Source organism: Bos grunniens, chromosome 7, assembly GCF_055505025.1.
Source record: "Bos grunniens cultivar Pamir isolate PY7600 chromosome 7, Bosgru_T2T1.0, whole genome shotgun sequence".
In the NCBI taxonomy this organism is placed as follows: Eukaryota; Metazoa; Chordata; class Mammalia; order Artiodactyla; family Bovidae; genus Bos; species Bos grunniens.
This window is the reverse complement of record NC_141171.1, coordinates 55,796,752-55,808,917: the sequence shown is the minus strand read 5'-3', so window position 1 is coordinate 55,808,917 and position 12,166 is coordinate 55,796,752. Positions and strand designations below refer to the sequence as shown.

Below are 12,166 nucleotides of genomic sequence, written 5' to 3'. Positions count from 1 at the left end.
CTTTCACATTCACGCTGGTGGTGGTTTAATCACTAAGTCATATCTGACTCTTGTGACCCCCATGGACTGTAGCCTGCCAGGCTCTTTGCCCATGGGATTCTCCAGGCAAGAATATTGGAGTGGGTTGCCATTTCCTTTTCCGGGGAATCTTCCAAACCCAGGAATCAAACCCAGGTCTCCTGCACTGCAGGCAGATTCTTTACCGACTGAGCTATGAATGACCACATATTTTGACCTGAATGACTGTGTGTTTGTTGGTACTATTGACTCAAAGAGGGAGCTCAAAAGGAATAAATGGGATGGAAAGGATAAAAAGTTCAGCTTTACTCAAGCTGTAGTTTAGGCACCTACACCAAACATATCTAAGTTGAAATGTCCAGTTAGTTGTTGGATAAAAGGGCCGAATGTCAGGAGAGAAACAGAGACACAAATTTGGGGCTGTCAGCACAAAGTTATTAAAAGAAAACAGTGGGAATGGCTGAGGTCAACTTCTTCCTAAGGAATGCCATCTTCCCAAACTGACATTTTTAGAAGTGTAAGAGATCTTAGAAGTCATTTAGGCCAACTCTATTTCTCAGATGGATACACTATTGATCCAGCAAGAGAAAGCGATTTGTAAGGGCCATGTATACACTACGCAGTAAGTGGGGGACAGGCAGAGATGGAGACAGAGAGATGGAGAGACAGAGATATGGAGAGGAAATAAAAGAGGTGCAGCATCAAAATTCATTTCCCCCAGATACAAATATCTTTATGTTACCCTACTTATCTAATTATACTGTAACACTGGTGCCCATAACATAAATACATATTAGCTTACTTTACTCCTACATAAAAATTATCTGATTTCCAAAATATCACATTACACCTATGGATTGGTAAAGGAATACTGTGTGATTATGATTAGTTACAATCTCTAAATGTTCTAGTTATTGTCATGCAATTAATTAGTTTAATGAAGCATTAATTTAGATTGAAAATATACTACTAAGATTTTAATTTTAGAAATAAATATCTCATAAACAAGTTATTGCTGTATCTATAGGTATCACTAGATTAATCTCCTCCTATAAAAGCAACATTCCAAACAGCAGAAACAAGTCATACATTATGAAGTGTTTTTACTTTTAATTTATTTGAAAGGAATATACTTTTATTCTATAGGAAATACAGAATTACTCTGGTTCTGTCCTTCCCTTCGGCTCTAACAAGTATAGGACATAGTGCTTCTTTGTCTTTATGACAATAGAAATACATGAGCCATTTAATAATTATAATATAGCCTAATAAAAAAACAAAAACTAGTTTCCAAAATAGTGCATGTTTTTACCATCTCTTTTATTTACGGAACATGAAAGAATTAAAAAATCTTTCCTGTGAATAATCCTAGGATGTATAACTATTAGTGAATACGTCATCTCATTTCCTTCTAAGCTACAGAAAAGAATCAGGATTACTGGCCAGTCTTATAAACTTTGAAAATTAGATTAGGAAAAGAGCTTAGGTATCATTGAAAGACCTTTATGTTTTTCAGCTTCACCTTTGACCTTCTCTTCTGCCTTAACTATACTTCAGTGACACTGATCTTTATGTTTCTTACAGACCAAGTTTATTCCTAAATCATGGTTCTTTCTGCCTGCTCTTTCCTTAGGGCTTTCCATGGCTAGACTATTTTCATCATTAGTTGATTTGAATGTCACCTTAAAGGCATTCCCTGCCCACTACATCTAATGCAGATCCTTTCTCCCCTTATTTGCTCTCTAACCCATGTTCTTATTTTACAGTACCATCATCCTGTAGTATAAAATTATCTTATTTATGTATTCTTAAACACATTTCCCTCTGTGTCTCCCACAATGGAAGCTCTATGGAAGCAAAGACTGTATCTTGTTCACAGCTGTATTTCAGTGCCTTGTGCATAGTAGGGCTTCACAAATGTTTTCAAATAAGTAAATCTAGCATATCTCCTCCAATCTATAGTTTGGGAGCCTGTGTCCCACTAACCAATGATAATGCTGAGGCAACAACCCTGAAGTTTTCATTTGAAGTCAAGAACTCTCCTGATCGCACATGTTGTTTTGTTTTGTTTTGTTCTTCTATCTTATCTGAAAGAATCCTTCCTTTTTAAGGTATTTAATATTTTTGAAAATGTATAAATGTTAACAATATTATGATAATTAATATTGACCGAACATCATTTAGGTATCAAGCATTATATTAAGTGTTTTATATGTTTCAGCACATTTAAGGCTTGAAATAACTTTAAACTAGTAATACTTATTCTTATATTTAGATTGAGAGAGAGAGGTAGAGAGAAACACAAACAGACTCAGACAGATCTAAGTAAAGTGCCCACAGCTGGGGCTTTTTAATGATTCCAAACACAATTTTGTGATACTGTGTAAAGTGTAATAATTTATTGGGCATTGCGGGTAAAAGAAAACCTCTAAGAAAAGCAAACCTGAGGACAAATAAATATCACAGCAGTTCAGACTATCCAGATTTGTATTCTTTGCAGCTACAATGTGATGACAACATCGGTAGGAGCTTTCACTAGGTCATATCATACTGATCACTGGACCACTAGGCTGCTGGAAACCATGGCCTGAGGCTGACTGATGTACTGTCCATCTCTGTAACTTCTCAAGTGCCTAATGGAGAAGTGTCAGCATTTGGGCCCCAAGGATGAAAAGATTAATAAAATTCACAACCCATATTTCAAGTATATTTTCACCCTAAATAAAATGAATCCAAACCTTGCATTTATCAAATTGATTTTTCTGTGTGAATTAACATCAGAATTTACAGATTTCCTTTCAAGGTTCTCAAAAGTTCCTAAATATCATAATAAATAATAGATTATTTACTTTAGAGAAAAAAGAGATTCTCTTTAAGCTCCCTATAAACAACAGATTTGTTGGTTATTTTCAGGGTTGCACAATGTTTAAAAATAGAAATATTCTTCTTCTCCAAGAATGAAGTGGGAAATGTGAGGAACTCATTGAGTCCAGTGTTATTTGTAATTAAACTAGACCAACAAGGATTATTATGAATATTCATATTGACACTGATGTCAAAATTTTTGGGTTTTTTTTAATAGTGTTTAAAAGCAAATAAGAGGAAAGAATGAATGTCAACTGTTTTTACTGTCTTAGCTCCCTCTTTCAAAGAGTACAAACATCTTAGTTGGCATCCCTAATCACACTCCATTTCCTTAGTCCTTAAAGAAAACTGAGCATTTTTTTTATTTTCTCATAATATTTTCTTATTCATTTTCCAAAATAAGTCATTTGTGGTTTCCTGCTGATGGTATATTTACATGAATCCATTTGAACTTTGACATGACTTTGGGCAAACTTCAGGAGAAAGTGAAGGACAGGGAATCCCGGTGTGCTGCAGTCCATGGGTCACAAAGAGTCAGACACGATTTAGTAACTGAAATATAACATTTAAACTTGCTCTAATCTATCTATTAGGAAGAGTGTTTCCTGTTGAATTAGATGTAGGAAGGATGGCAGTGTGGTAGAGAGAGGAGGGTATTAGATGACCCTGGAAGAGATGGTAAAGCTTGTGGTGCCTCTATTTTCTCAGGAATAAAAACACAGACATTGAAATAATGAGCTCAGAGATGGCTTTCTCCATCAGGCAGCCTTCATCTTGAACCTAAAATCCTCTCATTTAATCCCAAGCAAGGTTCACATATGTTATTCACAAGGTCATGAAAACACTGAAATATATTTCAAATACATGTGTATGTGCCTTATCATTATTTTTCCCTCACTTAAGAGGCAACAGTTGCATTTTGTTGGATTCCAAAAATAGTTTATGAACAACCTCCCTATTCCAGTTTTAAGAGCCACTGTCTGCTTTGTAGCTCTGTCTATGAGAGTCTATATCTTACAGTGGTTAAGAAAACATATTCTGGATCCAAACTCCTAGATTTCATTCCAGCTCTTCAAAATACTAATTTTGTGACCTTGCACAAGTTACTTAATTTACATGTCAGGTCTTTCATCAATAACAGTGGATAATAATAGAACACTCCTTATAAGATTCCTTTTAGGACTCAAGATTCCTTTTAAGCATTGTGTAAGCAAAACGCTTGAGATAAAATGAATACTTGACACTATTTTTATTTAGGTTTTGCAATTAAATGGCCATACAGATCAGATATGTTTACTTTCTAATATGTACATAGAAAATAATAGAGTTCTGGAGCTTCCCAGGTGGCTCAGTGGTAAAGAATCTGCTGCCAGGGCAAGAACTGCAGGGTATGAGGGTTCAGTCCCTGAGTTGGGAAGATCCCCTGCAGAAGGAAATGGAAACCCACTTCAATATTCTTGCCTGGAGAATCCCATGGACAGAGAAGCTTGGCAGGTTACAGTCCATGGGGTAGCAGAATCCGACATTACTGAGCACACACGAACAAATAGTTAAAATCAATGATAAACTTCTTTGTCTCAAACTGTGCTGAGAAGGGAAAAATTAAAAATGCTTAGTTATTTAATCTTTATGTCATTTTTCCCCATAGTACTAGGATTCACATCTGATCTTATCATGTAAACAAGCAACCTACTCAGATCATCTTTGTTTTATCTTTTTGTACTTAAAATATATTTTCCCACAAATCACTAAGTCAAATGTACTCTGTAGGCAGTGATTTTTAAATAGTTTAAATTATTATCCCCTACACATACTGTATCTTGAAGCTTTTCTCCTTAATTTCTTCATTCAGAATGTTTATTCAAGGTGCTACACAGATGAATTAATACTTATAAAAAAGTGAGTATAATAACAGTGTGTTTTTTTGTTGTTGTTCTTGTAGACTAACTGTAACACTGTCTTTACTATTTCAATTATTAGTAGTAAGTGTTTAGCAGACATCTGTTAATGTTGGAGTTTTAGGCAGCTTGTTCTGTAACAGCTGGGTGTCTGAACTAATGATCTCTGAATAATAAATTCACCTTTGAAGTACATTTGTACTCAACCAATTTAAGGCATTTCTCACACATCTTAATTATTCCAGACTTGAGATATGGTTTTGGTATATTAGAAAGAGCGAGACTCAAAGTGGCCTTAGTTCTAGTAACTGCACCCTCTCCAATTAGCAGTGATATTTCTGAACAACCCTTAAAATTGCCAATCTCTGTTTCTTCATTTGCAAAATTAAGGGTGGGAGGAGTTGGCTGGGTGATCTCTACACTGCTGGCCAGATAATCCTGTGACCCTAACTCTGTAAAGGAAGCTAATTATGTAAGTATTTTTAAAAAGAAATATGAGTGGTTCCTGTTAAACCAACCTGGAAAGTTCAACATTTTCTTTTTTTAATTTATTAATGAACTTGAAATAGGGCATCTCTAGTGGCTCAGATGGTAAAGAATCCCCCTAAAATGCAGGAGACCTGAGTTTGATCCCTGGGTAGGGAAGATCCCCTAGAGACAGGAATGGCTACCCACTCCAGTATTCTTGCTTGGAGAATTTCATGGGTGAAGGAGCCTGGTGGGCTACAGTCCACAGGGTCATAAAGAATCAGACACGACTGAGCGACTCAAATGTTCACTTGGAAGAAATAGCATAACAATGGCAAATTTCACTCTTAAATACTTATTTAAGACTTATTTAAAACTTCATGTTATCCCAGTAAGAAAACGATGCCAAGGGTTTGTACTCAACAATTTTATGTCTAGTCTAGCTTGATTCACATTTATATCCCTTCGGTGAACATTTGATGCATACTCACTCTAGTGCAGCAGTCATAGGACGTAGAAATGCCTCACATAGTCCAAGCCCTTATGAATCCACTCCAAAGATATAAGACTCACAGGTTGACAACAACAAGTTGGTGGAATAGGAAGTGCCAGACACACCTTCCCCCTACAGAGGGATCAACTCAATTAACCATATCAGAGCAATTCACAATTCCTTTTGTGAGAAATCTAGAGAACAGATAAGAATCTCATGTGTCACAAGTGAGTGTAAAGCCAACTTCACTGTAGCCAGTAGAAAAGTTTCTAATACCCACTCACCACAGACACCCCACCCAGATTTGCAAGCATAACTGGGGAAAAACAGTTCTTTGGTTCTCTCCAGAGAGGGAAAAAGAAGACTAAAACATATGTGCAATGTTCTAGCTTTAGAGCAGGTTCCTGAAGGACTAGTTTGTGTCTTGTATAAATCTACAGACTGACAGGAAAACAAACCAGATTGGAAGCTGCAGAAAATAAAGGTGAAAGTTTCAACTAGCATACCCTCCTTCACCACAGTTCCTATCCATAGCTAAATGTGGGATACTTTGGGAAACAACCTCCCACTCCCAGCTTCTCTCAGGAGAGAAAAGTGTTGGAATGCACATGCAACATTTCAGCTTTTCCAAGGACTGCCCAACGGACTCACTTTTAGCTCACTTGTTTTGAAGGGCTGACTAGACAGGACATATACTCTGGTTGCCTGGAGGCTTCTGAGAATAAGACAAGAGTAGGGCACCTTGTGTCTACTCCAAAAGAAACCTGCTCCAAGAAACCTGCAGTATAATATACTGCAGATTGGCAATTATTTTCTTTTAACACTTCTAATTTATCATTCCACTCCCTTCTGGAATCAAGGTTTCCACTAAAAAATCTAATCTATTGATAGTCTTATGGAAACTCCTTTGTAATGAGTCAAATTTCTTTTGCTGTTTTAATAATTCTCTCTTTGACTTTTGACAATTTTATTATGATATATGCCTAAGTGGACTTCTTAGGATACATTCGAGTTGTAGTTTTCTGGGTTTCTTGAATCTGACTATCCATTTCATTCCCCAAATTTGGAAAGTTTTCAGCCAGTCAAGAATACTGTACCTTGCAAAATTCTCTTTCAAAATTGAAGAATGAAAGACTTTCCCAGATAAATAAGAGCTGAGTGAATTCATCACAGTAGATTTGCCTTATTAAAAAAATGCTCAAGAAATTCCTTCAAGTTTAAGTAAAAGGATTCTATAAAGCAAGAAAAAAAGCATGCAAAAGCATAAATATAAAAAGCATGAAGCTCAAATATGAATGTAAATGTACAGAAAAATACAAAATAATTTATCATAGTAATGGAGGTAAAATCTAGCATCTAGCATAGAAGTTTAAAGAAAAAAGTATAAAATAACTGAACATAATTATAAAAATATGCTAATGAATATACAATATAAAAATGTTATTTATGATATCAATAACAAAAATTGAGGAGGGGAAGGGAAAAAAAAGTAGAGTTTCTGTATGCTACTGAGATTGTTATTAGCATAAAATAAGTTTTATGGTCTATGTTTTAGGTGAACCCCATGGTAACTACAAATAAATGCCTATAGAAGATACACAAGTTTATACGAAAGGAATCAAAACATAAGCTAAAAATTCATCAATAAAACACAACACAAAGACAGCAAAAGTGGAAAAGAGGGCAAAAGAAACTACTAGAGAGAAATCCAGAGAAGGCAATGGCACCCCACTCCAGTACTCTTGCCTGGAAAACCCCATGGATGGAGGAGCCTGGTAGGCTGCAGTCCATGGGGTCGCTAAGAGTTGGACACGACTGAGCAACCTCACTTTCACTTTTATGCATTGGAGAAGGAAATGGCAACCCACTCCAGTGTTCTTGCCTGAAGAATCCCAGGGATGGGGGAGCCTGGTGGGCTGCTGTCTGTGGGGTCGCATAGAGTCAGACACAACTGAAGCAACTTAGCAGTAGTAGCAGTAGCAGCAGAGAGAAATCAAGAATAAAATGGCAATAGTAACTTCTTACATGTAAATAGTTTTAATTCCCCAATCAGAAGACATAAAGAGGCAAATGGATAAAACAAAGAAGCATGAAAAAAATTTTTTAAAAGATCCAACTATATGCTATTTACAAAAGCCTCACTTTAGACATAGAGCACACACAGACTGAATGAAAAAATTCAATGCAAAGAGTAGCATTAAGAGAGCAGAGGTGGCCATGCTTATACTAGCCAAAACAAACTTTAAGTAAAAAAACTCAAATAAATGAAGGACATTATATGATGACAAAGAGTCAATTCACAGGGAAGATGTAAGAACTATTATTTGTTTGCAGCCATCATCAGAGCATGAAGCAAACACAGAACCGAAGGGAGAAACTGATGAATAATAATAATAGGATACTTCAGTATCCAATAACGGACAGATCATCCAGACAGATTCAATAAGAAAACAGAAGACTCAAACAATACTATAGACTAAATAGACTTAACAGACATATATAGAACGTTCCACCCAACAGTAGCAGAATATACTTTCTTCACAAGTGCACAGGACATCTTCTAGATTAAATCACATTAGATCATAAAAGCAGTTTTAATAAATTTAAGGAGATTAAAATCATACCAAGCATCTTCTTTTGACCACACTGGGATAAAATTAAAAATAAATACCTAAAAGAAACCTGGAATATTCACAAGTATCTGAAAATTAAGCAAAGAAGTCTTGAATAGGTAATGTGTTAAAAGAGAAATCAAAAGGGAAATTAGAAAATATCTTGAGACAAATAAGAATAGAAACACAAGATGCCAAAATTCATGATATGCAGCAAAATCAGTACTAAGGAAAGTTTACAGTGTTAATTTCAACATTAAAAAAGATGAAATAGATCAATAAGCAACCTAACTTTACAGTTAAGAGAATTAGTAAAATAAGAACAAACTAAGTCCAAAGTTAGCAGAAGGAAGGAAATAATAAAGATTAGAACAGAAATAAAATAGTAGAAAAACAGGAAACATTTTTGAAAACTGAATTTTGTTTTTAAATTAACCAAACTGACAAACTTTAGGTACACTGAGAAGAAAGACAGAACACTCAAATTAATAGTCAAAGAGCAGGCATTACAACTGAGGCCACAGAAGTAAAAAGAATCACCAAAGGCTGATATGAATATTCATTGCTTTCCCAGTGGCTAAGGTTGCCAATGCAGGAGATGCAAGAGACTCAGGTTCAATCCCTGGGTAAGGAAGATCCCTTGGAGAAGAAAATGGCAAACCACTCCAGTATTCTTGCCTGGAGAATCCCATGAAAAGAGGAGCCCATGGAGTTGCAAAGAGTCGAACACAACTGAGCACGTACTGCCACATACCAAAAATGGATAATCAGAAGCAAGAAATAAATTCCTAGAAAATACAACCTACCAAGACTGAATCATGATTAAATAGGAAATACAAACAGACCAATAATAAATAAGGAAATTGAGTCAGTAATCACAAACCTCCCAACAAAGAAAAGCCCAGGACTAGATGGCTTCACTAGCAAATTCTACCAGGTATTTAAAACAGAATTAAGGCCACTTCTTGTCAAACTTTTGCAAAAGACTGAGGAGAAATGAACATTTCTCAACTCATTTATGGGAACAGAATTATCCTGATATTTAAGTCTAAAAATGACACTATATCCCAAATGAACTATATGTAAAAATCCTCAACAAAATACTAGCAAACAGAATTCAACAGTACAATAAAATAACAGTACATCATGAGCAAATGGGATTTATTCCTGGGATAAAGCTGGTTCAACATCTACAAATCAGTTAGTGAAATGCATCATATTAACAGATCAACACTCAAAAATCATATGATCATCTCAACAGATGCAAAAAACTGCAGAAAAATTTCAAAATCCTCATGAAAAAAAAAATGCTCAGTAAACTATGTTTAGAAGGAATGCATCTCAACATAATAAAGGTAACACATGATAAGCCAACAGCTAACATCATCTTCAACAGTCAACATTGAAAGTTTTTTTCTCTAAGGTTAGAAACAAGTCAAAAAGCCCACTCCCACAACTTCTGTTAAATATAGGACCATAGATCATAGCTAGATCAATTGGCAAAGAAAAAATAATAAACAATTCATCCACATTGGAAAGGAAGAAGTAAAACGATCTGCTTCAGTTCAGTTGCTCAATCATGTCTGACTCTTTGTGACCCCATGGACTGCACCATGCCAGGCCTCCCTGTCCATCATCAACGCCCAGATGGCATCTCCTTCAAGTCAGTGATGCCATACAACCATCTCATGCTCTGTCATCCCCCTATCCTCCCGACTTCAATCTTTCCCAGATGAGGGTTTTTCCCAAGGAGTCAGTTATTTGCATCAGGTGGCCAAAGTATTGGAGTTACAGCTCCACCATCAGTCCTTCCAATGATATTCAGGACTGATTTCCTTTAGGACGGACTGGTTAGATATCCTTACAGTCCAAGGGATTCTCAAGAGTCTTCTTCAACAACACAGTTCAAAAGCATCAATTCTTCAGCACTCAGTTTCCTTTATAGTGCAGTCTCACATCCATACATGATTACAACAAAAACCATAGCTTTGACTAGGCAGACCTTTTGTTAGCAAAGCAATTTCTCTGCTTTTTAATATGATGTCAAGGTTGGTCATAGCTTTTCTTCCAAGGTGCAAACATCACTTAATGTCAAGCCTGCAGTCACCATCTGCAGTGATTTTGGAGCCCCCCAAAATAAAGTCTCTCACTGTTTCCCCATCTATTTGCCATGCAGTGATAGGACCAGATGCCATGATCTCAGTTTTCTGAATTTTGACTTTTAAGCCAACTTTTCACTCTCTTCTTTCATTTTCATCAGAGGCTCTTTAGTTCTTCTTCACTTTCTTCCATAAGGGTGCTATCACCTACATATCGGAGTTATTGATATTTCTCCCGGCAATCTTGAATCCAGCTTGTGATTCATCCAGTCCAGCATTTCTCATGATGTACTCTGCATATAAGTTAAATAAGCAGGGTGACAATATACAGCCTTGACATATTATTTTCCCTATTTGGAACCAGTCTATTGTTCCATGTCCAGTTCTAACTGTTGCTTCCTGACAGGCATACAAATTTCTCAAGAGGCAGGTCAGGTGGTCTGGCATTCACATCTCTTTCAGAATTTTCCACAGTTTGTGGTGATCCACACAGTCAAAGGCTTTGGCATAGTCAATAAAGCAGAAATAGATGTTTTTCTGGAACTCTCTTCCTTTTTCAATAATCCAACAGAAGTTGGCAATTTGATCTCTAGTCCCTCTGCCTTTTCTAGAACTAACTTAACATCTTGAAGTTCATGGTTCACATACTGTTGAAGCCTGTCTTGGAGAATTTTGAGCATTACTTTACTAGTGTGTGAGATGAGTGCAATTGTGCAGTAGTTTGAGCATTCTTTGGCATTATCTTTCTTTGGGATTAGAATAAAAACTAACCTTTTCCTGTCCTGTGGCCACAGTTGAGTTTTCCAAATTTGCTGGCATATTGGGTGCAGCCCTTTTACAGCATCATATTTTAGGATTTGAAATAGCTCAACTGGAATTCCATCACCTCCACTAGCTTCCTAAGGCCCACTTGACTTCACCTTCCAGGATGTCTGGCTCCAGGTGAGTTATCATACCATCATACCACCGTGATACCATTATGGGTCATGAAGAATTTTTTTGTATAGTTCTATGTATTCTTGCCAACTCTTCTTAATATCTTCTGCTTCTGTTAGGTCCACACAATTTCTGTCCTTTATTGAGCCCATCTTTGCATGAAATGTTCCCTTGGAATCTCTAATTTTCTTGAAGAGATCTCTAGTCTTTCCCATTCTATTGTTTTCCTCTATTTTTTGCACTGATCACTGAGGAAGGCTTTCTTATCTCTCCTTGCTCTTTTTTGGAACTCTGCATTCAAATGGGTACATCTTTCCTTTCCTTCTTAACTATTCACTTCTCTTCTTTTCACAGTTATTTGTAAGGCCTCCTCAGACAGCCATTTTGCTTTTCTGTACTTCTTTTTCATGTGGATGGTCTTAATCCCTGTCTCCTGTACAATGTCACAAACCTCCATCCATAGTTCATCAGGCACCATATCAGATCTAATAACTTGAATCTATTTCTCACTTCATTGTATAATTTTAGGAGATTTGATTTAGGTCATACCTGAATGGTCTAGTGGTTTTCCCTACTTTCTTCAATTTCAGTTTGAATTTGGCATTAAGAAGCTCATGACATGAGCCACAGTCAGCTCCCAGTCTTGTTTTTGCTGACTGTATAGAGCTTCACCATCTTTGGCTGCAAAGAATATAATCAATTTGATTTCAGTATTGACTATCTGGTGATGTCCATGTGTAGAGTCTTCCCTTGTGTTGTTGGAAGAGGGTGTTTGCT

At 36.4% G+C, this 12,166-nt stretch overlaps 1 long non-coding RNA gene across 33 annotated transcripts in view; it reads right to left on the bottom strand.

Annotated features, from left to right (window-relative positions):
• The window catches only part of LOC147369591 (uncharacterized), a 676,540-nt gene that overhangs the window by 465,889 nt on the left and 198,485 nt on the right, over nucleotides 1-12,166 (bottom strand). For 3 of the 33 annotated variants that reach the window (XR_015168505.1, XR_015168508.1, XR_015168539.1), the window contains one exon: nucleotides 4,127-4,470. The exons of 19 other annotated variants lie outside the window; for them this stretch is intronic. This is a non-coding gene — a long non-coding RNA (uncharacterized LOC147369591). Of the gene's footprint in view, nucleotides 1-4,120; nucleotides 4,471-6,839; nucleotides 6,975-12,166 lie in introns of those variants that run through there. 11 more of the 33 variants (XR_015168541.1, XR_015168542.1, XR_015168529.1 and 8 more) reach the window with 9 other exon arrangements.